The sequence below is a fragment of the Schistocerca americana genome, chromosome 7, assembly GCF_021461395.2.
Source record: "Schistocerca americana isolate TAMUIC-IGC-003095 chromosome 7, iqSchAmer2.1, whole genome shotgun sequence".
NCBI classification, from domain to species: domain Eukaryota; kingdom Metazoa; phylum Arthropoda; class Insecta; order Orthoptera; family Acrididae; genus Schistocerca; species Schistocerca americana.
This window is the reverse complement of record NC_060125.1, coordinates 615,005,060-615,028,226: the sequence shown is the minus strand read 5'-3', so window position 1 is coordinate 615,028,226 and position 23,167 is coordinate 615,005,060.

Below are 23,167 nucleotides of genomic sequence, written 5' to 3'. Positions count from 1 at the left end.
GGAAAAATTAATAGACTCGACGGCTCTTATCACCCTCGTGTCACTCGTTTTGCCAAGAGTCTACTCGCCACTTTGTTAGTTGGCGTCTATCTTCTATGTGCTCCCCAGTGGTCTGCAACTCTCTCTCAGGTCTATCCATCTTCAGCTAGTTTGTTGCAGCCCGATGTCTGATGGTTATATCGATCGGGTATATTCCAGCACCACATACAGCGAGTTGCCCGATGATGTGCAGAACGCCCCAGATGGCCCAAGTAGCACTCTCCTCTGCCCCCGCCTGACCGAGATTCTGTTCATGACGAGAGCGAGTGTATGTGCCCAACTGCTAGCTGCAAAGCTCAGTACCGACTCGAAAAGTGCGCAGTGGTACATTCTTACGTGTGTCAGTGGTAGTCTGTATCTTCACTAATTTAATGTCGTTAGTTTCTGAAGTATACTTTCGGCTTTCTTTGTGTTTGTTGAAGCTATGTCGTTCGTCAATATGTAGCCCAGGATATCTGGTTACTACTTCACGTTTTATCTACATCTACATCTACATGGATACTCTACAAATCACATTTAAGGCCCTGGCAGAGGGTTCATCGAACCACCCTCACAATTTTCTATTATTCCAATCTTGTATAGCGCGCGGAAAGAATGAACACTTACATCTTTCCGTATGAGCACTGATTTCCATTATTTTATCGTGGTGATGGTTCCTCCCTATGCAGGTCGGTGTCAACAAAATAATTCCACATTCGGAAGAGTAAGTTGGTGATAGGAATTTCGTGAGAAGATTCTGTCGCAATGAAAAACGCCTTTCTTTTAATGATGTCCAGGCCAAGTCATGTATCACTTCTGTGACACTCTCTCCCATATTTCGCGATAGTACAAAACGTGCTGCCTTTCTTTGAACTTTTTTGATCTACTCCGCAGTCCTATCTGCTAAGGATCCCACACCGCACAACAGTATTCTAAAAGAGGACGGACAAGCGTAGTGTAGGCAGTCTCTTTAGTAGGTCTGTTACATTTTCCAAGTGTCCTGTCAATAAAACGCACCCTTTGGTTAGCCTTCCCCACGACATTTTCTATGTGTTCCTTCCAATTTCTGTTGTTCGTAATTGTAATACCTATGTATTTAGTTAATTTAAGGCTTTTAGATTAGACTGATTTATCGTGTAACCGAAGTTTAACTAACTTCTTTTAGCACTCATGTTGATGAACCTCACACTTTTCGTTATTTAGGGTCAACTGCCACTGTATGCATCATTCAGATACCTTTTCTAAATCGTATTGCAGTATGTTTGGATCTTCTGATGACTTCATTAGGCGATAAACGACAGCATCATCTGCAAACAACCGGAGACGGCTGCTCAGATTGTCTCACAAATCTTTTATGTAGATAAGGAACACCAAGGGTCCTATAACACTACCTTGAGGAACGACAGAAATCACGTCTGTTTCAAACGATGACTTTCCATCAACTGTGACCTCTGACAGGAAATCACAAATGCATTCACATAACTGATACGATATTCCATAAGCACGCAGTTTCACTACTAGTCGCTTGTGTGGTACAGTGTCAAAAGCCTTCCGGAAATCCAGAAATACGGAATCGATCTTAAATCCCTTATCAACAGCACTCAACACTTTATGCGAATAAAGAGCTAGTTGTGTTTCACAGGAACGATGTGTTCTAAACCCATGTTGACTGTGTGTCAATAGACTGTTTTCTTCGAGGTAATTCACAATGTTCGAACCGAATATATGTTCGGCGTTAACGATATGGGCCTGAAATTTAGTGGATTACTCCTACTACCTTTCTTGAATATTGGTGTGACCTGTGCAACTTTCCAGTCTTTCGGTACGGATCTTACGTCGATCGGTATATGATTGTTAGGTATGGAGGTAATCCATCAGCATACTCCGAAAGGAACCTAATTGGCACACAGTCTGGACCAGAAGACTTGCTTTTATTAAGTGATTTACGTTGCTTCATTACTCCTATGGTATTTACTTCTACGTTACTCATGTTGGCAACCGTTCTCGCTTCTAATTCTGGAATATTTACTTCGTTTTCTTTTGTGAAGGCGTTTCGGAATGCTGTGTTTAGTAACTCTGCTGTGGCAGCACTGTCTTCGATAGTATCTCAATTGCTGGCGCGCAGAGAAGGCACTGATTATTTCTTGCCGCTAACATACATCACATACGACCAGAATCTCTTTGGACTTTTAGCCAGGTTTCAAGACATAGTTTCGTTGTGGAAACTGCTATAAGCATCTCGCATTGAAGTACGCGCAAAATTTCGAGCTTCTGTAAAAGATCGTCAACCTTGGGGATTTTGCGTCTGTTTAAATTTGGCATGTTTGTTTCGTTGTTTCTGCAACCGTGTTCTAACCCGTTTTGTGTACCAAGGAGGATCAGCTCCGTCGTTTGTTAATTTATTTGGTATAAATCTCTCAATTGCTGCCGATACTATTTCTTAGAATTCAAGCCATATCTGGTCTACATAATAGACGCTCTACTGTACATTCTTATTTGTATACATTTTATTTTGCTCATTTTGATTCTACCAAGAAAAGGATTTATCACCGATGTATGTGGTAGCAAAAAATGGCTCTGAGCACTATGCGACTTAACTTCTGAGGTCATCAGTCGCCTAGAACTTAGAACTAATTCAACCTAACTAACCTAAGGACATCACACACATCCATGCCCGAGGCAGGATTCGAACCTGCGACAGCAGCAGTCACGCTATTCCAGACTGAAGCGCCTAGAACAGCACGGCAGCAACGTCGGTCAACCGAACGACCGTTTAACCGAACTGTGTACTCGCTCGCAACTGTTACTCTCCCATCCTACCGTCCATCATCCCCCTCACTCCGAAACCAAGTTTCCCACAGCAGTCGCCGCTCTGGGCCACCGCTGGAGGAATAGTGTAAAGGAAGAGAATTTGAAGAAAGCCTGGAATAAAATTTTGGACACAAAAGAAAATTCACAAGGTATGATTGAAAATGACGAACAGAATGATATGTCCGAAATTCTCGGTATGCTAAAAGAAATAGATTGCCACGAATGTGATGAAGAAGACATTCATGAATAGATGAATATCGATGATGCACATCCAGGACACCAAATAATCCAAGACAGCGAGATTGTAAACGTCGTCACTGATAAAGATGACACCGCCAGCATCTCATCAATCAGTGCTCCAGAAACTGAAGATGAAAGTATACCAACAGCTTCTGAGGCGTTCACTTGTTTAGATACTGCCTTGCGGAAGTGAAGCGGATGACTAGCACCCATCATTATTTTGTGGAAGAATATCTAGCATAAAATCTAAATTAATTTTGTACTCAACCTGTTTCACCTGACAGTGTGCAGATCTGAAACGAACTAATCACATTCGTATGGTTGCCTGAATAAGTAAAATTGTTTTCGAAAACGCTCAGCCTTTTACATAGAGCGTGTTTTAACTTGAAACAACTGAATATCTCGAAAAATATGCGTCGCACGGAAAAAAGTGTTCCAAATGAAAAGCAAATATTTTCAAACAGGATATCTATCCGTGATAAAATTCGTCACCCCTTAAGCCCCCCTCCCCCCTCCCCGTGTAGCCGTCAGATTTTTTTTTTTCAAATGGGAACCCCTCACTTTTATCGAGCTTTTGATTCCATACGAAGACATATTTGCGGTATAACAGATACATCTTTTCCTGTGATGGTAGATGGCACTGTATTGGAAAAAAATTAATTTTTCCAGTCCTTGAAATTTTACTTTAAATTTTCAGTAAAAAATATAAATTTTGCTTCTAAGCAGTTGATTTAATTGTTAAAGATTTAATTTACTTTTACAAATTTGTTTGTACACCAAATTATTTACGATTAGACATTAGTCTGGCAAGTAAGTTACATGTAAACTATTGCAGTTTTACTTCTTTAGGGCCAACAGCGAAATCCATGTCTGATAACGACATGATCGTTAGAGTGAATACACTATATAGCTGTTCATAATATGTAATCTTTTTTTAGGACAGTCTGTTTCGGCTTAATCGCCATTTTCGAGTACGTCTAGATTGAGGTGACGTCCATACTGGTCGTTGTGGACTGCTTTGTAACTGTCACTGCTTTATTGAGATCCTAAATGGTGTCGAGATGTTGAAATTAAATGTTATTTACGACGTGACAGTGATTTGACAGTTCCACTCTGACGACGCTACAAGTCTACATGGAACTGTCAAACTGCTGTCGCTCCGTAACTAACATTCAATTTCAACATCTCGACACCATTTAGGATCTCAATAAAGCAGTGACAGCTACAAAACTGTCCACTAGCGACGCAAATGAACGTCACATAAATCTAGACGTACCTGAAAATGGCGATTAAGCCGAACCAGACTGTCGTAAATAAAGATTGCTTATTATAAACAGCTACTTGGTGTATCTACTGTAACAGTCATGTCGTTACCGCAGTTTTCTGTTCCCCTCGGGGCTAATTTCGGTGAGTTTCCTCACAATCAGGATGCCTGATTGTTGCGGGTCCCCTCGAATCACACCATTAGGAGGACCGATGTCGATGTGTTCCACCTTCCAACCACCGTAACTCTCGCGCTGAGTGCAGTGCCGTCTACCACGGTAAAATATGTTTATGTTAAAACTAAGTATTTTTTTCATTGTAGAGTCCGAATCTGCAATAAAAATGGGGGTCCAATTTGAAAATGGATATTTCACCCCTTCAGAAGGGGGAGGGTATTAGGGGATGACCTTTATAGCAGTTTTAGACAGATGTCTCCTTTGAGAATAATAGCATTTTATCTTGAAATTTTTTCCTAACGATGGGTAGTGTTCGAGATATTTTGCTGTTCCTAGTTAAAGCAAATACCGTGTATAGAGCGCTTCACGAAATTCCAAATTTTATATAGGGTGTCACGATGAATCAGCTGAGGGTAGTGACCCACGTGGAGAAACGTCATGCAGCAACACTTCGCAGCCCCGGAGACACAGTACGCGAGGTTAGCAACTGGAGCAGCCCTTCTGCAGCGAACGCCAGTCTGTATACTGAAGCCTCAACCGTGATTTCGGTTTGGGGGTTGCCGCTGTGGTGCTGTGGCAGAGTGCACGCAGCCGACGCCATCTAATCACGTGAATGTCATCAGGCGTATTGCCAGAAATGCCGACTGCTCACGTTTCCTGCCGAAGGTAGGCACTGTGCGAGAACCACCCACTCTCTTCCCCTCGCCCCCCACCCCCGCTCTCCTCCCACACTACACCTCCAGAAATGTCTCAGTTTAGCGCGTGAATCTGTAGATGTTAGTATGAGGGGTGTAACGTATAAATGGCCACGCTTCCCCACCCGAGTTTCGCGATAATTAACTCAGACCGTCCTTGAACCGACTTAGCCAGCCACCGCGGAGAAATTCGTCCTACCTGTTTTGTGGAGATGCTCTCACAGTTTTATGCTCGGTTGCAGAACCGTAGCAGCGCCGTCGGATTCTTAAAGTCAAATAATACTCTCTGTGCTTTACGTAATGAAGCGGAAAGAAGTTTTTTGTGCAAATAACTTTGACGCGAGATGCCCTTAGGGTGCGTTTATTTGAGAAACACCGTAAAATAAACTTGTTCACACTGATTATAATATAACTATTAACGGTGCGAGAGCGTGGTCTACGGTATGACTAGATCGAAAGGCTTCCTATCGACGACTGCCGACTATGGCGCATTCTCTGTAACTTGAGCGAACAATCGGTACGGTTTGTACAGGATCGTACATCATCGTTTATGCCAAAGTTATTTATTTATTTATTAATATCAACGTCTCCAGGCACTGTAATAATAACTGAAAGCTAGTATTTATGACCAGTAGACTCCTCCAAATGTCTGAGTGGTAAAAGGCAACTTTTTTTAGCAAATATTTATTATAACAGCTAACTGATACGCGACAGAATAAATGTACTTTCCCTCCGTAGCTCTTTGCTGACGTCACAAGCTATTTCGGCGTGGCACCTCATCCCATTGATTCTGAAAGCGCTAGATTACCAATCGCGTCTGCTAGCCAGCTTTGGAACCTACCGCTCGCTCCTTACTCCATACGTACTCCACCGCTTATACATTCGCTTCACGTATGTGAGATAGCAAAACTGGAAATAAGATAAAATGCTTCAAAAATGTTTCAAATGGCTGTGAGCACTATGGGAGTTAACATCTATGGTCATCAGTCCCCTAGAACTTGGAACTACTTAAACCTAACTAACCTAAGGACAGCACACAACACCCAGCCATCACGAGGCAGAGAAAATCCCTGACCCCGCCGGGAATCGAACCCGGGAACCCGGGCGTGGGAAGCGAGAACGCTACCGCACGACCACGAGATGCGGTCTTCCCCGCTTATATGCAGGGTCCAGGGATTCATGAGGATCTCTCCATGCCCGTACACGTCCGTCGGCGAGATAGAATTTGAAACGAGGCTCGTCACAGCAGGCAACATGTTTCCAGTCATCAACAGTCCAATGTCGGTTTTGACAGGCCCAGGTGAGGCATAAAGATTTGTGTTGTGCACTCATCAAGGGTACACGAGTGGGCCTTCGGCTCCGAAAGCCCATATCGATGATGTTTCATTGAATCGTTAGCTCGTTGACACTTGTTGATGTCCCAGCATTGAAATCTGCAGCAATTGGTGGAAGAGTTCCACTTCCGTCACGTTGAACGATTGTCTTCAGGCGCCGTTGGTCCCATTCTTGTAGGATCTTTTCCCGGCAGCAGCGATGTCGGAGATTTGATGTTCTACCGGAATCCTGATATTCATGGTACACTTATGACATGGTCGTACGGGAAAATCCCCACTTCATCGCTGCTTCCCATTGCTCGTGCGCCGACTGTAACACTACGTTGAGTCTCAGTTAAATCTTGATAAACTGTCATTGTAGGAGCACTAACCGATCCAACAACTGCATCAGACACTTGCTGACTTATAAAGGCGTTACAATGGTAACGCTGTATTCTGCCTGTCTACATATATCTGAATTTGAATACGCACTTCTATACCAGTTTTTTTAGCGCTTCAGTGTATTATAGCCTTGCAAGTCTTCTCGCTAGATACCTTATGTAAGTCTTCCTGTATCTGCGTAACTAATACACGCTACACCTAGTTTTTCAATCTTTTGTAGTCAAGGTGTCGTCTTCCTCTGATTTTCATTCTTGCACTGTTCTTTGGTACCTGAGTACAAGTACTCTCAGGATATCTGTTTCTTTAGTAAAATAATGTTATAAAAATCGTTTTTCTTCTCTTCTCTGTTTTCAGAGGGATTCCATATTTCTCGATTTGTTTAACGGTTCACCTGTTTAATCGTCAGCATTCTTCTGTAGCACCGCATTTCGAAATCTGTTGCATTTTTCTGTCGACAAAATTTCAAAAAACTGTCTCACTGCAGTCCAATTTATTTCAGAAAATAGTAACCTACGGTTAAATTTCTGTTTAAAGTTAATAACGTTTTTCCTATTCCAGGAAATCGTTTATTTTACATTATTTTTTCTTTTGCCAACGTAGTAATTTTGCTGTCTTAATAGCAAAACTAGCCTACTGTTACTAGAGTCTCTCTTTCCAAATACAATTACAGCGTTACCTAATGTACTCTGACTACGTCCATTGACATTTGTTTTACCCTCATTTATGCTCTTCTTACAAACACTTTTCAAGACTCTATCTGTTATACGCATTTGACCATCAAGTTCTTTGTCATGTTTGACAGAATTCAAATGACATTGGAAAACTTTGAAATTTTTATCTTGTGTCTAAACGTTCATTACCGTTTCGAATTTATCGAAAATATCCTTTACTCATTGCTCAATTTACAAATTGAATAATATGGTGGATAGCCTGTATCCATACCTCCTTTCCCTCTCAATTTTGCAACAGTGAAACTATAAATCCTTCACCTCTTTCAGGCTACCTGATCCGCAGCTAGATGCAGTGTGCTTTGGTTTACCCATGTAAGCTACACCACCGAGAATGCGGCGCTGTACAGCGGATATGCAGGGCGTTACAAAAAGGTACGGCCAAACTTTCAGGAAACATTCCTTACACACAAAGAAAGAAAATATGTTATGTGGACATGTGTCCGGAGCCGCTTACTTTCCATGTTACAGCTCATTTTATTACTTCTGTTCAAATCACATTAATCATGGAATGGAAACACACAGCAACAGAACGTACCAGCGTGACTTCAAACACTTTGTTAGAGGAAATGTTCAAAATGTCCTCCGTTAGCGAGGATACATGCATCCACCCTCCGTCGCATGGAATCCCTGATGCGCTGATGCAGCCCTGGGGAATGGCGTACTGTATCACAGCCGTCCGCAATACGAGCACGAATAGTCTCTACATTTGGTACCGGGATTGCGTAGACGAGAGCTTTCAATGCCCCCATAAATGAAAGTCAAGAGGGTTGAGGTCAGGAGAGCGTGGAGGCCATGGAATTGGTCCGTCTCTACCAATCCATCGGTCACCGAATCTGTTGTTGAGAAGCGTACGAGCACTGCGACTGAAATGTGCAGGAGCTCCTTCGTGCATGAACCGCATGCTGTGCCGTAGTTGTAAAGGCATATGTTCTAGTAGCACAGGTAGAGTATCCCGTATGAAATCATGATAACGTGCTCCATTGAGCGTAGGTGGACGAAACTAAAATGTGCTCTAACATGGAAATTAAGCGTTTCCGGACACATGTCCACATAACATGTTTTCTTTATTTGTGTGTGAGAAATGTTTCCTGAAAGTTTGGCCGTACCTTTTTGTAACACCCTACATAGCAGGTCAGCGGACACGCTTCACTGCCGATACGCATAGTCATATGATGATGATGATGATGATGATGATGATGATGGTTGGTTTGTGGGGCGCCCAACTGCGCGGTTATCAGCCCCTGTATAAATTCCCAACCTTTGCTCTGTCCAATCTCACCACTTTCACGAATGATGATGAAATGATGAGGACAATACAAACTCCCAGTCATCTCGAGGCAGGCGAAAATCCCTGTCGCCGCCGGGTATCGAACCCGTGTTCGGGAAGCGAGAACGCAACAGCGAGACTACGAGCTGTGGTCATGCATAGTACCTGCTTCCTCAGACAATGCACCGTGCCTGGGGCCTCTCCCTTGTCGACACGCCGCTGGAAGCGAAACACGCATGTTGAGCAACTGCGGAACAGGTGACGTAATAGTAGTTACCGATGGGCAGGAAGTGTCTGACGCCCATTATAAGCTTATCTGTTAACACTGTGATGTAATCTCCTTAATTATCCACAACTTTTGTAAACCAAAGATACGTTGCAGGCTTTCGAACTGTACTGATTGACTGCTTCAGAAGAAATTTGTTAATCAAAACCTAAATTATAACGTAGTAAAAGCTAGTTTTGATGTAACATAACATGCACTTTCGGTTACTTCATAAACCTGCTACTATATAAAAAAACCTTCCACGCCGATATATTTCGCCACACTTACCTTGCCAGATTTCTTTAAGTGCTTCATGCCTACGTACTGATTTTCCTTTTATAATTTGTGCCTACGTACTGATTTTCCTTTTATAATTTGACTCCAGCGTTGTCTAGTAGTGACACAGAAGGTCTTGTGGAACAAAGCTTCCACGAAGTAACATGAAGTAATACGACAACGCTAATATGTGACCACTGGCTAAATTACTTTTGGATCCCTTCTTTGAAAAGAGTTCTGAAGAAACTAGAGTAAATCAGCCGATGTGCAACGTCGAAATATGTCGATATACGTAGTTTGTATCTTTCACAAACCCATATTTTGATTGGAACTGATTAACTGAAACATCTTTACATTGTCTGTAGTTGTAAAAATTATCGTCTACATTTTTGTTTTGATTTTTTTGTAGTGATTTTCGTTTTCTGATTTTTTAGCCCTTTTGTTTCTACACAAACCTAGTTCAAAATGGTTCAATTGGCTCTGAGCACTAAGGGACTTAACTGCTGAGGTCATCAGTCCCGTAGAACTTAGAACTACTTAAACCTAGCTAACCTAAGGACATCACACACATCCATGTCCGACGCAGGATTCGAACCTGCGACGTAGCGGTCACGCGGTTCCAGACTGCAGCGCCCAGAACCGTTCGGCCACCCCGGCCGGCCAAACGTAGTTCAATCAATATACTACAAGCAGAATTTTTGCACAAACTGAACTGACGGTCTATTTTGATCCACTAAAACACAGTGGAAACTGGCCTTCACTGTCGCTGGAAATTTTGCAGATTGTTCATGTGATACTTCGTAATTCTGACGTAGCAGAAGCTGTGACATTGTCGCGAATAAAACAGATACCCGTATACATAATATGTTTACTTTAATTTACGTCTATGGTCACAAAATCTTTGTTAACAGATTACCGGTTTCGGTCTACAATGACCATCATCAGATCTGTTTTACAATAACGAACTCCTAATGTACTACAGCCATAGTGTCATCGTTAACTGTTAAATGCAAATGTTTTTATAAAACAGATCTGATGATGGTCATTATAAACCGAAACCGGTGTTAACAAAAAGTTTGTGACCATAGACGTAAATTAAAATAAACTTATTCTGACGTAGGACACCGCGGACGAATACGGAATTCGGTCTTTCGAAATTGCTTGTCTGCCGGAGATCGTAACACTTTCCGTGCTTTGAGATATCGTGCATGTGTCTACTGGCAGATACTGAGATAACCGATCATGGAACAGAAAAGGAATTACAAAAGCAATGATTTACATGACTCTAAGCATTATGGGACTTAACAGCTGAGGTCATCAGTCCCCTAAACTTAGAACTACTTAAACCTAACTAACCTAAGGACATCACACACATCCACGCCCGAGGCAGGACTCGAACCTGCGACGGTAGCAACTGCGTGGTTCCGGACTGAAGCGCCTAGAACCGCTCGGCCACCGGGGCCGGCGAGCAATTACACTCGCTTGGTAGTGGAAAGATATCAGCATCAGATGAGGCACCCATAGGATTCTACAAAGGCCAAACAAAAGATCTAGCTCTCCTTCCAGCAGCAGTTTATCGTAGATCGAGGGAGCAACGAATGGTACCTAGCGACTGGAAAAGAATTACACGTCATTCGTGTTTCCAACAAGGGCCGGATGACAGATGCACATAATTATACGCCTATACCGTTGACATCAATCTATTGTAAAATTGCCGGCTGGTGTAGCCGAGCGGTTCTAGGCTCTTCAGTCTGGAACCGAGTGATCGCTACGGTCGCAGGTTCGCATCCTGCCTCGGTCATGGATGTGTGTGATGTCCTTAGGTTAGTTAGGATTAAGTAAATATAAGTTCTAGGTGACTGATGACCTCAGATGTTAAGTCCCAAAGTGCTCAGAGCCGTTTGTTGTAAAATTTTGGAGCATATTTTATGCTCAACAATTTTCGGAGAAGAAGAAACTTTTCTATAAAAATCAATATAGATTCCGAAAACAGAGGTCTTGCTCGTTCTGTTTCACCATATGATCCATAGCACTGCAGACAACGGCGCTCAGGTTAATGCCGTTGTTTCGTGACTTCAGGAAGGCATCTGACGTCATTCGGTATTTCTTGTTATGGAACAATACGAGCTTATCGAGTATCGGACCAGATATTTATATCAAAGGTAAGAAGACTGTAAACTGCTAAACGACAGAGATATTAATGAAAATATGTTACGAGAAAGGGGCCATTTAGATACTGCTACCTGTGCCTAAGGCGAATGATAGCGATTGATGTTCCGAACGGCGGTCCGCTGGCCCCATATGTTAACATGGCAGGAGACGCACTTGAAAGAGAAGCATCACACTGAGATATCAGCCTGTCTGCGTCAATCAAACATCTGCGCGCAGTGTGCATCAGATGACGTCAGAGCTGGGCAGCTACAGAAAGCGTTTTCGGTAAAAGAAGGAAGTGAACTCGCGAGACCTGTACACTGTCATAGATCGCTTAGATTTCACGGAAGTAACTGTTCGTGTGCCGCCCGTAATGTTGACAAAACCGCGTGGAAAATGACGAGATTATTTTCCACTCTTGTAGTTGTTGTTGTAGTCTTTAGTCCTGAGACTGGTTTGACGCAGCTCTCCGTGCTACTCTATCCTGTGGAAGCTTCTTCATCTCCCAGTACTTACTGCAACCTACATCCTTCTGAATCTGCTTAGTGTATTCATCTCTTTGTCTCTCTCCACGATTTTTACCCTCCACGCTGCCCTCCAATGCTAAATTTGTGATCCCTTGATGCCTCAGAACATGCCCTACCAACCGGTCCCTTCTTCTTGTCAAGTTGTGCCACTAACTCCTCTTCTCCCCTATTCTATTCAATACCTCCTCATTAGTTACGTGATCTACCCATCTAACCTTCAGCATTCTTCTGTAACACCACATTCCGAAAGCTTCTACACTCTTCTTGTCCAAACTATTTATCGTCCATGTTTCACTTCCATACATGGCTACACTCCATACGAATACTTTCAGAAACAACTTCCTGACACTTAAATCTATACTCGGTGTTAACAAATTTCTCTTCTTCAGAAACGCTTTCCTTGCCAATACCAGTCTACATTTTATATCCTCTCTACTTCGACCATCATCAGTTATTTTGCTCCCTAAATAGCAAAACCCCTTTACTACTTTAAGTGTCTCATTTCCTAATCTAATTCCCTCAGCATCACTCGACTTGCTTCGACTACATTCCATTATCCTCCTTTTGCTTTTGTTGATGTTCATATTATGTCCTCCCTTCAAGAGACTGTCCATTGCGTTCAACTGCTCGTCCAAGTCCTTTGCTGCCTCTAACAGAATTAGAATGTCATCGGCGAACCTCAAAGTTTTTATTTCTTCTCAATGGATTTTAATACCTACTCCGAATTTTTCTTTTGTTTCCCTTACTGCTTGCTCAATATACAGATTGAATAACATCGGGGAGAGGCTACAATCATGTGTCACTCGCTTCCCAACCACTGCTTCCCTTTCATGCCCCTCGACTCTTAAAACTGCCATTTGGTTTCTGTACAAATTGTAAATAGCCTTTCGCTCCCTGTATTTTATCCTTGCCACATTTAGAATTCGATAGAGAGTATGGCAGTCAGCATTGTCAAAAGCTTTCTCTAAGTCTACAAATGCTAGAAACGTATGTTTGCCTTTTCTTTACCTCTCTTCTAAGATAAAACGTAAGGTCAGTATTGCCTCACGTGTTCCAACATTTCTACGGAATCCATATTCATCTTGCCCGGGGTTGACTCCTACCAGTCTTTCCATTCGTCTGTAAAGAATTCGCGTTAGTATTTTGCAGCTGTGACTTATTAAACTGATAGTTAGGTAATTTTCACACCTGTCAACACCTGCTTTCTTTGGGATTTCCACTCTTAAGGCGAGCAATTAACTTTTGGTGATTAGAAGTCAGGGCGATAGATGATTTTACTTGGAACTTCCCCAGAGATCGTCTCTGAGTATGAATACGAGACATTCAGAGTTTAACGACAGCCATGTTTTGGCGAGCCATCAGCCAGATTAAGGATCTGAGATGCGGCGTGCAACAGTATCACTGACTGTGGAAGGCCTACACTGGTGACGGTGGCAGTGGGCTTTACGCGTCAATCGGAGCGCGCCGACAAGCACCATAGAGCGGCGGACAATGGGCGGGTGCTGCAGGAGGTGGCCGATCGGGAACCAGTATGGTTTGAAGTCAGTGTGGTTAATACAATGGCGTCTTTTGCTACGCTGCGTATTGAAGATGGCGACATTTAATTACTTACCAAATCTATGAGACTTCGGTGATTCTCGTAGCGCAAACCCAATAATGTCAGTATACTCACATCACAGGGACCCAGCTACAGAGACATCAATATATGTTCAATTACACATGTAACGAAACTGTAGAAGTTAAGTATCACACTAAATACACGTTCTTACAATATGCAGTGAAAATTAATATTTGCTGAACTAAATATTGGGTCATGACTTGGGACTCCGCCTATCATCCCTAAAACCAGACGTTCGTACATATTTCCCTTATTGAGCTATTACATCTTTTACACTGAAAAGCCAAAGACACTTGCGTAACATCGTGTAGGGTCCCCGCGAGCACGCGTAAGTGCCGCAACACGACGTGGAATTGACTCCCCTAATTTCTGAAGTAGTGCTGGAGGGAAATGACACCATGAGTCCCGCAGCCCTATCAATAAATCGGTAAGAGTACGAGGGGTTGGAGATCTTTTCTGAGCAGCACGTTGCAAGACATTCCAGATATGCTCAATAACGTTCATGTCTGCGCAGTTTAGTGGCCAGCGAAAAAGTATAACCTCAGAAGAGTGTTCCTGGAGTCATTCTGTAGAAATTATGGGCGTATGTGATTTTGCATTGTTCTACTGGAATTGCCCAAGTCGTTTGAATGCACAATGGACATGAATGGATGCAGGTAATCACACGGGATGCTTACGTACGTGTCACCTGTCAGAGTCGTATCTAGACGTCTGTCAGAGTCGTATCTAGACGTGTCAGGGTCCCATATCACTCCAACTGCACACGCCCAACTCTATTACAGACCCTCCACCAGCTTGAACACTCCCTTGCTCACATGTAGTGACCATAGATTCATGAGGTTGTCTCCATACCCGTACACGTCCATCCGCCGGATACAATTTGAAACAAGACTCGTCCGACCAGGCAACATTATTTCCAGTCATCAACAGTCCAATGTCAGTACTGACTGACCCAGGCGAGGCGTAAAGCTTTGTGTCGTGCAGTCATAAAGGGTACACGAGTGGGCCTTCGGCTCCCAAAGCCCATATGGATGATGTTTCGCTGAATGGTTACGGCAAGAAAAAAGGAATACAAAGTGAGATAGAGTTAATACTTTCACCCTTCTTTACCTCCTCTGCATTACTGCAGATGACGTGTCACTGAGCACATTTGTACTGTGCATGCAGTACCCGCGAGGTGCCTAGTTGTTTCCACTGCCCTGTGTGGAATACATAAGTTCTTGTACACTTCACTAACCCGCTGTCTTCATGATGATGATGACCCCAGCGCAGAAAACACCACGTAGGTCGTGGATTCTTTTTCTTAAGGCTGAAATTAACTTCGCAAGGAACTGCTGCTACGAATAAACTACACTCCTGGAAATGGAAAAAAGAACACATTGACACCGGTGTGTCAGACCCACCATACTTGCTCCGGACACTGCGAGAGGGCTGTACAAGCAATGATCACACGCACGGCACAGCGGACACACCAGGAACCGCGGTGTTGGCCGTCGAATGGCGCTAGCTGCGCAGCATTTGTGCACCGCCGCCGTCAGTGTCAGCCAGTTTGCCGTGGCATACGGAGCTCCATCGCAGTCTTTAACACTGGTAGCATGCCGCGACAGCGTGGACGTGAACCGTATGTGCAGTTGACGGACTTTGAGCGAGGGCGTATAGTGGGAATGCGGGAGGCCGGGTGGACGTACCGCCGAATTGCTCAACACGTGGGGCGTGAGGTCTCCACAGTACATCGATGTTGTCGCCAGTGGTCGGCGGAAGGTGCACGTGCCCGTCGACCTGGGACCGGACCGCAGCGACGCACGGATGCACGCCAAGACCGTAGGATCCTATGCAGTGCCGTAGGGGACCGCACCGCCACTTCCCAGCAAATTAGGGACACTGTTGCTCCTGGGGTATCGGCGAGGACCATTCGCAACCGTCTCCATGAAGCTGGGCTACGGTCCCGCACACCGTTAGGCCGTCTTCCGCTCACGCCCCAACATCGTGCAGCCCGCCTCCAGTGGTGTCGCGACAGGCGTGAATGGAGGGACGAATGGAGACGTGTCGTCTTCAGCGATGAGAGTCGCATCTGCCTTGGTGCCAATGATGGTCGTATGCGTGTTTGGCGCCGTGCAGGTGAGCGCCACAATCAGGACTGCATACGACCGAGGCACACAGGGCCAACACCCGGCATCATGGTGTGGGGAGCGATCTCCTACACTGGCCGTACACCACTGGTGATCGTCGAGGGGACACTGAATAGTGCACGGTACATCCAAACCGTCATCGAACCCATCGTTCTACCATTCCTAGACCGGCAAGGGAACTTGCTGTTCCAACAGGACAATGCACGTCCGCATGTATCCCGTGCCACCCAACGTGCTCTAGAAGGTGTAAGTCAACTACCCTGGCCAGCAAGATCTCCGGATTTGTCCCCCATTGAGCATGTTTGGGACTGAATGAAGCGTCGTCTCACGCGGTCTGCACGTCCAGCACGAACGCTGGTCCAACTGAGGCGCCAGGTGGAAATGGCATGGCAAGCCGTTCCACAGGACTGCATCCAGCATCTCTACGATCGTCTCCATGGGAGAATAGCAGCCTGCATTGCTGCGAAAGGTGGATATACACTGTACTAGTGCCGACATTGTGCATGCTCTGTTGCCTGTGTCTATGTGCCTGTGGTTCTGTCAGTGTGATCATGTGATGTATCTGACCCCAGGAATGTGTCAATAAAGTTTCCCCTTCCTGGGACAATGAATTCACGGTGTTCTTATTTCAATTTCCAGGAGTGTATAACTCGCGTTTTTACTGATATAGACACGAGAAACTATTCTTGATCACAACGTATTGAACATATCTTTCCACAGTCATTATATCTGGCTAAAATAACATGAAATTCATCCTGCCACAGACAACATGTCTGTCTAATGAAACCGTCACAACTGGAGAATAAAATTACATGAATCAAATACTACTATTAGAGAAAACATGTATGAACCTAGCGACGGTCAGAAATGTAGTAAATAAAATTGCATGAAACAAATACTGCTATGACAGACAACATGTTTGTCTACTGGAACGGTCAGAACTGGAGAGGCGGACTGCCCGAGACACTTCGCGCGCCAAGCCAGCAAGGCGTCACCCGAACGCCACCGAAATGCATCAGTAATATCGTCAGTCTTTTGTTTCAGTAATACTTTGATTTTAATAATTTTGAAATGACTAATTGATAGCGGGCTGTTGAGAGATGTTTCTTTAAAAAAATGAAGTAATTTGGATGACAGGTTTAATTAATAATAGCAACTAAAGTTTAACGTTTTGGCGCCCTACCGCCGAACACAGCAGCCAATCACAGAGCAGCAGCATCATGCAGGCGGTCTTTCTCACGGGAATGGTACCGAATCTAACATCTGTCACCGGTATCTCATCCCACATTGCCTCATCTCTATGCTTCTTGCATCTCCACTGCCCTGGGAATAGCTTCCTGGGGCTTAATATGATGGCTGCATAAGCCAGAAATATCACGTGGTTCTCACGCTGACACTTGTTGATGGCCCAGAATTGAAATCTGCAGCAATTTGTGGAACGGTTGCACTTCTGTCACAATGAACGATTCTCCTCAACCGTCGTTGTTCCCGTTATTGCAGAATCTTTCTCCGATCGCAGCGACGTCGGCGATTTGATGTTCCTCATATTCACGATACACTCAGAAATGGTCGTATGGGAAAATCCCCACTTCATCGCTAGATCGGAGACATTGCGGTGTGTCCGAGTGGTTTTTGGCGCTTCAGTCTAGAACCACGCGACCGCTGCGGTCGCACGTTCGAATCTTGCCTTGGGCACGGATGTGTGATGTTCTTAGGTTAGTTAGGTTTACGTAGTTCTAAGTTCTAGGAGACTGATGACCTCATATGTTAAGTCCCACAGTGCTCAGAGCCATTTGAACGATTTATTAGTCAAATGGTGGTCCCTGTATGATGACTATAACACCACGTTCAAACTCATTTCAATTTTGATAACGTGCCATTGTAGCAGCAGTAAGCGATCTTACAACTGGGACAGACACTTGTTGTCTTAAAAGGCGATGCCGAATGCAGCGCAGTATTCTGCCTGTTTACATATCTCCGTATTTGCATATGCATGCTTATACCTGTTTCTTTGCCGCTTCAATGTATATCTTTGTATTATGTAAATACGTGAGACTGTCGTATTCTCCACAGTGAAACTGCAGATGAATGAACAATGGAAAACTCTCATATCTAGCTATACGTCATGTTATTACAGTTGTCTAGAGTATTAGTTGTTTTCTGAATCATTTGACTGAGAGTTAGTTTGGCCGGGACTACAAACACTTGTGACTTAAAAACGGTATATTATCGGTAATATATATTATAATTGTGGGGCGGCGGGTGGAAATAATTATTGTTATTTAAATGTTGTAGAATGTAATGTAGAAAAGATGCAATTCCCTGTCGTTTAACCATATGTGGGGCGGCGGGTGGTATTATATTTGCTGTTATAAAAATATTCCTATTATTTATGCTGTCTTTTGCCGTTCTCAACACTGGCTCTCTAACTACAATATTGGTAACCAGAAAGCGATTAGCAAAACGTGAAGCCTGTAATTAGAATTTCTAGTGCCCACTTCATTTGAGAAGTACACTTATAGCTACAGCTTATAGCTCTGAGGAATTAGGAGATTGTCTGGGACATAATCAGAAACGATCCTGTAAAAAACGTTCGCTATATTCTGAAAGTCACAAATCAAAAAAAGGAATCCACACAATCCAACTACCAGAGCAATTCAGAGTCTAATGCGCTGATACAGCTATAACTGTTCAAATTAAAGGTTTAAGCGAATGCTCGCCATAATTTAATGATAATGTTCATCAAACGCCACGCTAAATAATGGTAGAATGTTTGTCCCGCGACAGCAAGTGAAACTACGACATATGCAAACTGAAGATAGATCATTAAAGTCATCCCAGAATTAACACTTTACTCGAAAATGATTTCATGGTTACGCATATCCCGAGTAACTTAATACGGCATCCGAGGCTGTTTATAGCAATGATAGCGACGAGACGCAACTCCCGACACAGATGGTGTGCTATTCAGCGTCTGGAGAGAACTGGGGCCTTTTTTCCTCGCGCTGGGTTCTTATATCTAAAGCCGGGGTGCGGACGGCTAAGGGAACGCCTGATCAAATCTGCTCTCCCAACTAGCTGCTGGGCTAGTAATGCACCACTTTAAGTTATTGAATAAATCATCGCTTCCTTTGCTGATGGCCGATGAAGCTCTCAATTTAAATGTGCATTCAGCACACAGGTAAGTAGTCATAATAAAAGTCTGACGTGGCTAAGTCAAATATTTTAAGCGAGCGAATTAATTTAACTACACTACTTGCAGTAGACGAGTTCTGAACTTGCCCTTTGGAGATACGCTATCGCTATAGTTATATAGTTATTCAGTTGAAACGTCTCACATCTTTATGATTATAGCGGATCTACATTCTACTTAAATTTAAACATCCTAGCCTTATTTATTAGGCTACTTAATCTATCTTGCTTCCTTAATTTTTAAGATAAAAACCAGAAAATATTGAATTTCAACTAAAATCTTAATTTGTGAGATCCAGAAGACTGTTTCTACTAAATTATTATGAAAAAGGAATCTAAATATAAATTTTTAAGTCTCTTGCTCTTTTCTGTTGCGCCAATGATTTTTACAGAAAAAAATCCAAATTTCGAAAATGGTTAAAGTTATCGAACTGATATTTAACATATATTGATGTAGTATTACTCCTGACATGGTAGAACCGTTTCAGGTTATTTACTTGATTTTTAAAGTATTGCGCAACATTTATGACGTCAGAGCTAGTTACAGCGTACTGGGCTGGCACACAATGGAAAGACTGATGAGAACTTTATAAGGCGTGAGTAGGCTGCTTCCCTACACCATCATTAGATTGTGTTTGAAAAGGCGCATCAATTGAGCAGGTCAAATTTATTGCTTAATGGGTTGAACGTCTATTCCTTGTTATTATTCGTAAGCGCGTGTATGTTAGATCGATGAATAACTATTTAACTCTAAAATTTCGTACAGAGTGGTCAGAAACAGGCTGAAAAGTCTGAAAGGGTTTTGTAGTGTTGGTTGTGCTGAAAAACAATTCTTACGAAAAAATTCGATACGTTGCGCCGTTTCCGAGTTATTACCATTGAAATTCGCCAGTCGGGTCACTGAGCGTGGAAACTGAAGCAGCCCGCCGGAGACAATGTCTCCAAACGTTTTCTTCGTTTGTTTTGCCAAAATCGAACAAGAGAGAGATACAGAAATCGGACACATTGGGCGGTAATAAGGATAGAGCCCGAAATAAGGGCTGAGGATTCTCTTGCGCTGTCTGCGCCATGCGAACAACTGACTTCAATTGTATTTGGGGCGTCTCTATCATTTGCTTGGATAGCTTGAAACCTAATTAACGCGGAAACGGTGACGGTATCCGATTTTTTCTTAACAATTACTCCTCAGCATAACCTACCATGCAAACCCTTAATAGGTTTTAGGACCGTTATTGACCACCCTGTATACAGAATATTATGTCTGGTCTCTATAACGTAATGATCTTTTATTTAAATCTTATGTCAAATTTGTGCCTTTGTTATTAGTCAAATGGTGTTCCAAGTTCTGTATTTCAAGTAAACTGTGCAATTATTGTGGAGGAACTGAGATTTTCATTGGCATGGGCGTTCTGAGTGGCTGCTAGGAGCAAAGAACGTTTCAAGAACTTGACTTGGGAGACACTGTGTGTGCAGCACGCAGAGGATTCGTAGTGAACCTTGGTGCTGGGCAGACTTACGCTAACTCATCGTGGATCTGGTAGATCGTTAAGGTCTTGGTTTCAGGGCGGAAAGTGCTCGCAAGAATAGTTTAATCTTAGAATGTACTTATAAACTTCCTAGTCAAGTGCCACTTGACTCTGAGAGCTGCTTTGAGCTTTAACGTTTCGTGGGGATCACATGATGTGTATCACTGAATTTTAACTTTTTCGGTTGCACTTTTGGCATCTATAATGGGCAGGATATGAGAATCTCCTACTGAATTCAAGTATGTTAATGTGTTAATTTCCAGAGTGAACTCGTAAATATTTATGAGTTCGAAAACAGGTTGTATTTAGTTTAGTGCAATTGAACTCTGTCTCTCGGACACCAGTAATGTTAAGCTGGCGTTTGGGAAGACTGCTACCATTCTGATTGCGCATTTACACGAGCGTAACTGCATTTGAGGTTTGTTGTTATTTAATTTCATGTTTAAATGCTGGACATGAGGCGAGAAGCGCGCGATTGCCCAAGTACGTCACTTATGAGGGTCGTTAAAAAAGTAGCGGCCCACAATTTTTTCAAAAGCCATTAATATACATAGGCAAACGCCGTTGTTGGTGCTTCACATTTGATGTTTGTTCTGTTCGCCGGTGAAGTTTCGAACCGTTCTGGCAGATAGCAGAGCGGTAGTAGAGTGCCAAAGTGGCGTCTACATACGACTCAAGTTACAAACAGCGTGCTGTTATTGAATTCTCGTGTGCAGAAAAAGAAACCGTGGTGAACATCCAACAAACGTTTGTGTTCAGTGTATGGCCATGCTGCAGCTGATAGGAGTACAGTTGGCCGATGGGTAAAGAAAATTATAGCACAGAAAATTACAGCCTCAGGAAATGCAGAAACAGCGCTCCATGATCAGCCACGCTCGGGACGAGAGCTTTTACAAGCAGGGGATACATGCTCTTCCACAACGTTGGCGTACGGCCATAAGAACGTGATGGAGCCTACGTAGAAAAATAGAACATGGACAAAACATGTTGATGTATATTGTCACCAAACTTTGACTCTTCTGAGGAAAAAAAGTGTGGGGAATTACTCAATGAACGACCCTAGTATAAGTACGTCGCAAAAGGCTGCCCACCGTGTGCCGGAATCGACGTGGACACAGTGGCTAAACTGGACTAATTAGCCAGCGATGTATCGGAAAGAATATTAAAGCACTTTAGTAAATGCAAGGTAAGGAACGACGACATTAAAATAGCTTCGTAATACAGGAAGCCGGTTCCATACTGCTCACCCTCGTCAGCAGCACCTTACCTAACCGAAGCTCCCTCGTCGTTTCCCGGAAAGCGACTGCTTTGTGTAAATTTGGTTCAAAATGGCTCTGAGCACTATGGGACTTAACATCTATGGTCATCAGTCCCCTAGAACTTAGAACTACTTAAACCTAACTAACCTAAGGACAACACACAACACCCAGTCATCACGAGGCAGAGAAAACCCCTGACCCCGCCGGGAACCGAACCCGGGAACCCGGGCGTGGGAAGCGAGAACGCTACCGCACGACCACGAGCTGCGGACTGTAAATTTGGAAATTTGTGGTAAGGTCTTATGGGACTTAACTGCTGAGGTAATCGGTCCCTAAGTTTGCAAATTATGTAATCTAACTTAAACTAACTTACGCTAACGACGACACACAGACACCCATGCCCGAGGGAGGATTCAAACCCCCGAAGGTGGGTTCAAATGGTTCAATGGCTCTGAGCACTATGCGACTTAACTTCTGAGGTCTTCAGTCGCCTAGAACTTAGAACTAATTAAACCTAACTAACCTGTGGACATCACACACATCCATGCCCGAGGCAGTATTCGAACCTGCGACCGTAGCGGTCGACCGGTTCCAGACTGTAGCGCCAGGAACCGCACGGCCATTACGGCCGGCCTGAAGGTGGGAGCCGCGTGGACCGTTACAAGACGGCGCAGACCGCGCGGCTACCCCGCGTGGCTACTGCTTTGTGTCCCTGCACTGGACACTCTCTCGTTTGCAAGCTTTCCCCAAGCAAGTAAGCAGATTTCGAATACGCGTTCTCTCTCAGCCAACTAGCTGGAGACATTGTTAATCTCTTTGGACAGCGACCTTACCGCCTACTCCTAGAACTCACTGGTTCCCAACCTGGTAGTAATTATCAAAAAAATCGTTCAAATGGCTCTGAGCACTATGGGACTTAACATCTATGGTCATCAGTCCCCTAGAACTTAGAACTACTTAAACCTAACTAACCTAAGGACAGCACACAACACCCAGCCATCACGAGGCAGAGAAAATCCCTGACCCCGCCGGGAATCGAACCCGGGAACCCGGGCGTGGGAAGCGAGAACGCTACCGCACGACCACGAGATGCGGGCTAGTAATTATCCCCTGAGGGGTAAAATCTAAACGATACGATTCTGTATCAGTAACGAAATTGTTTTCAAGAGATCATCACTATTGTCACAGTTTTGTAAGACTCTAATATTGATCATATCAGTAATCAATAACTGCTTTTTGTTAATGAGTTGCATTAATGCGATGGAGGTTACAGGTTCCTCACATAGTCCACAACTACACTCGTATGTT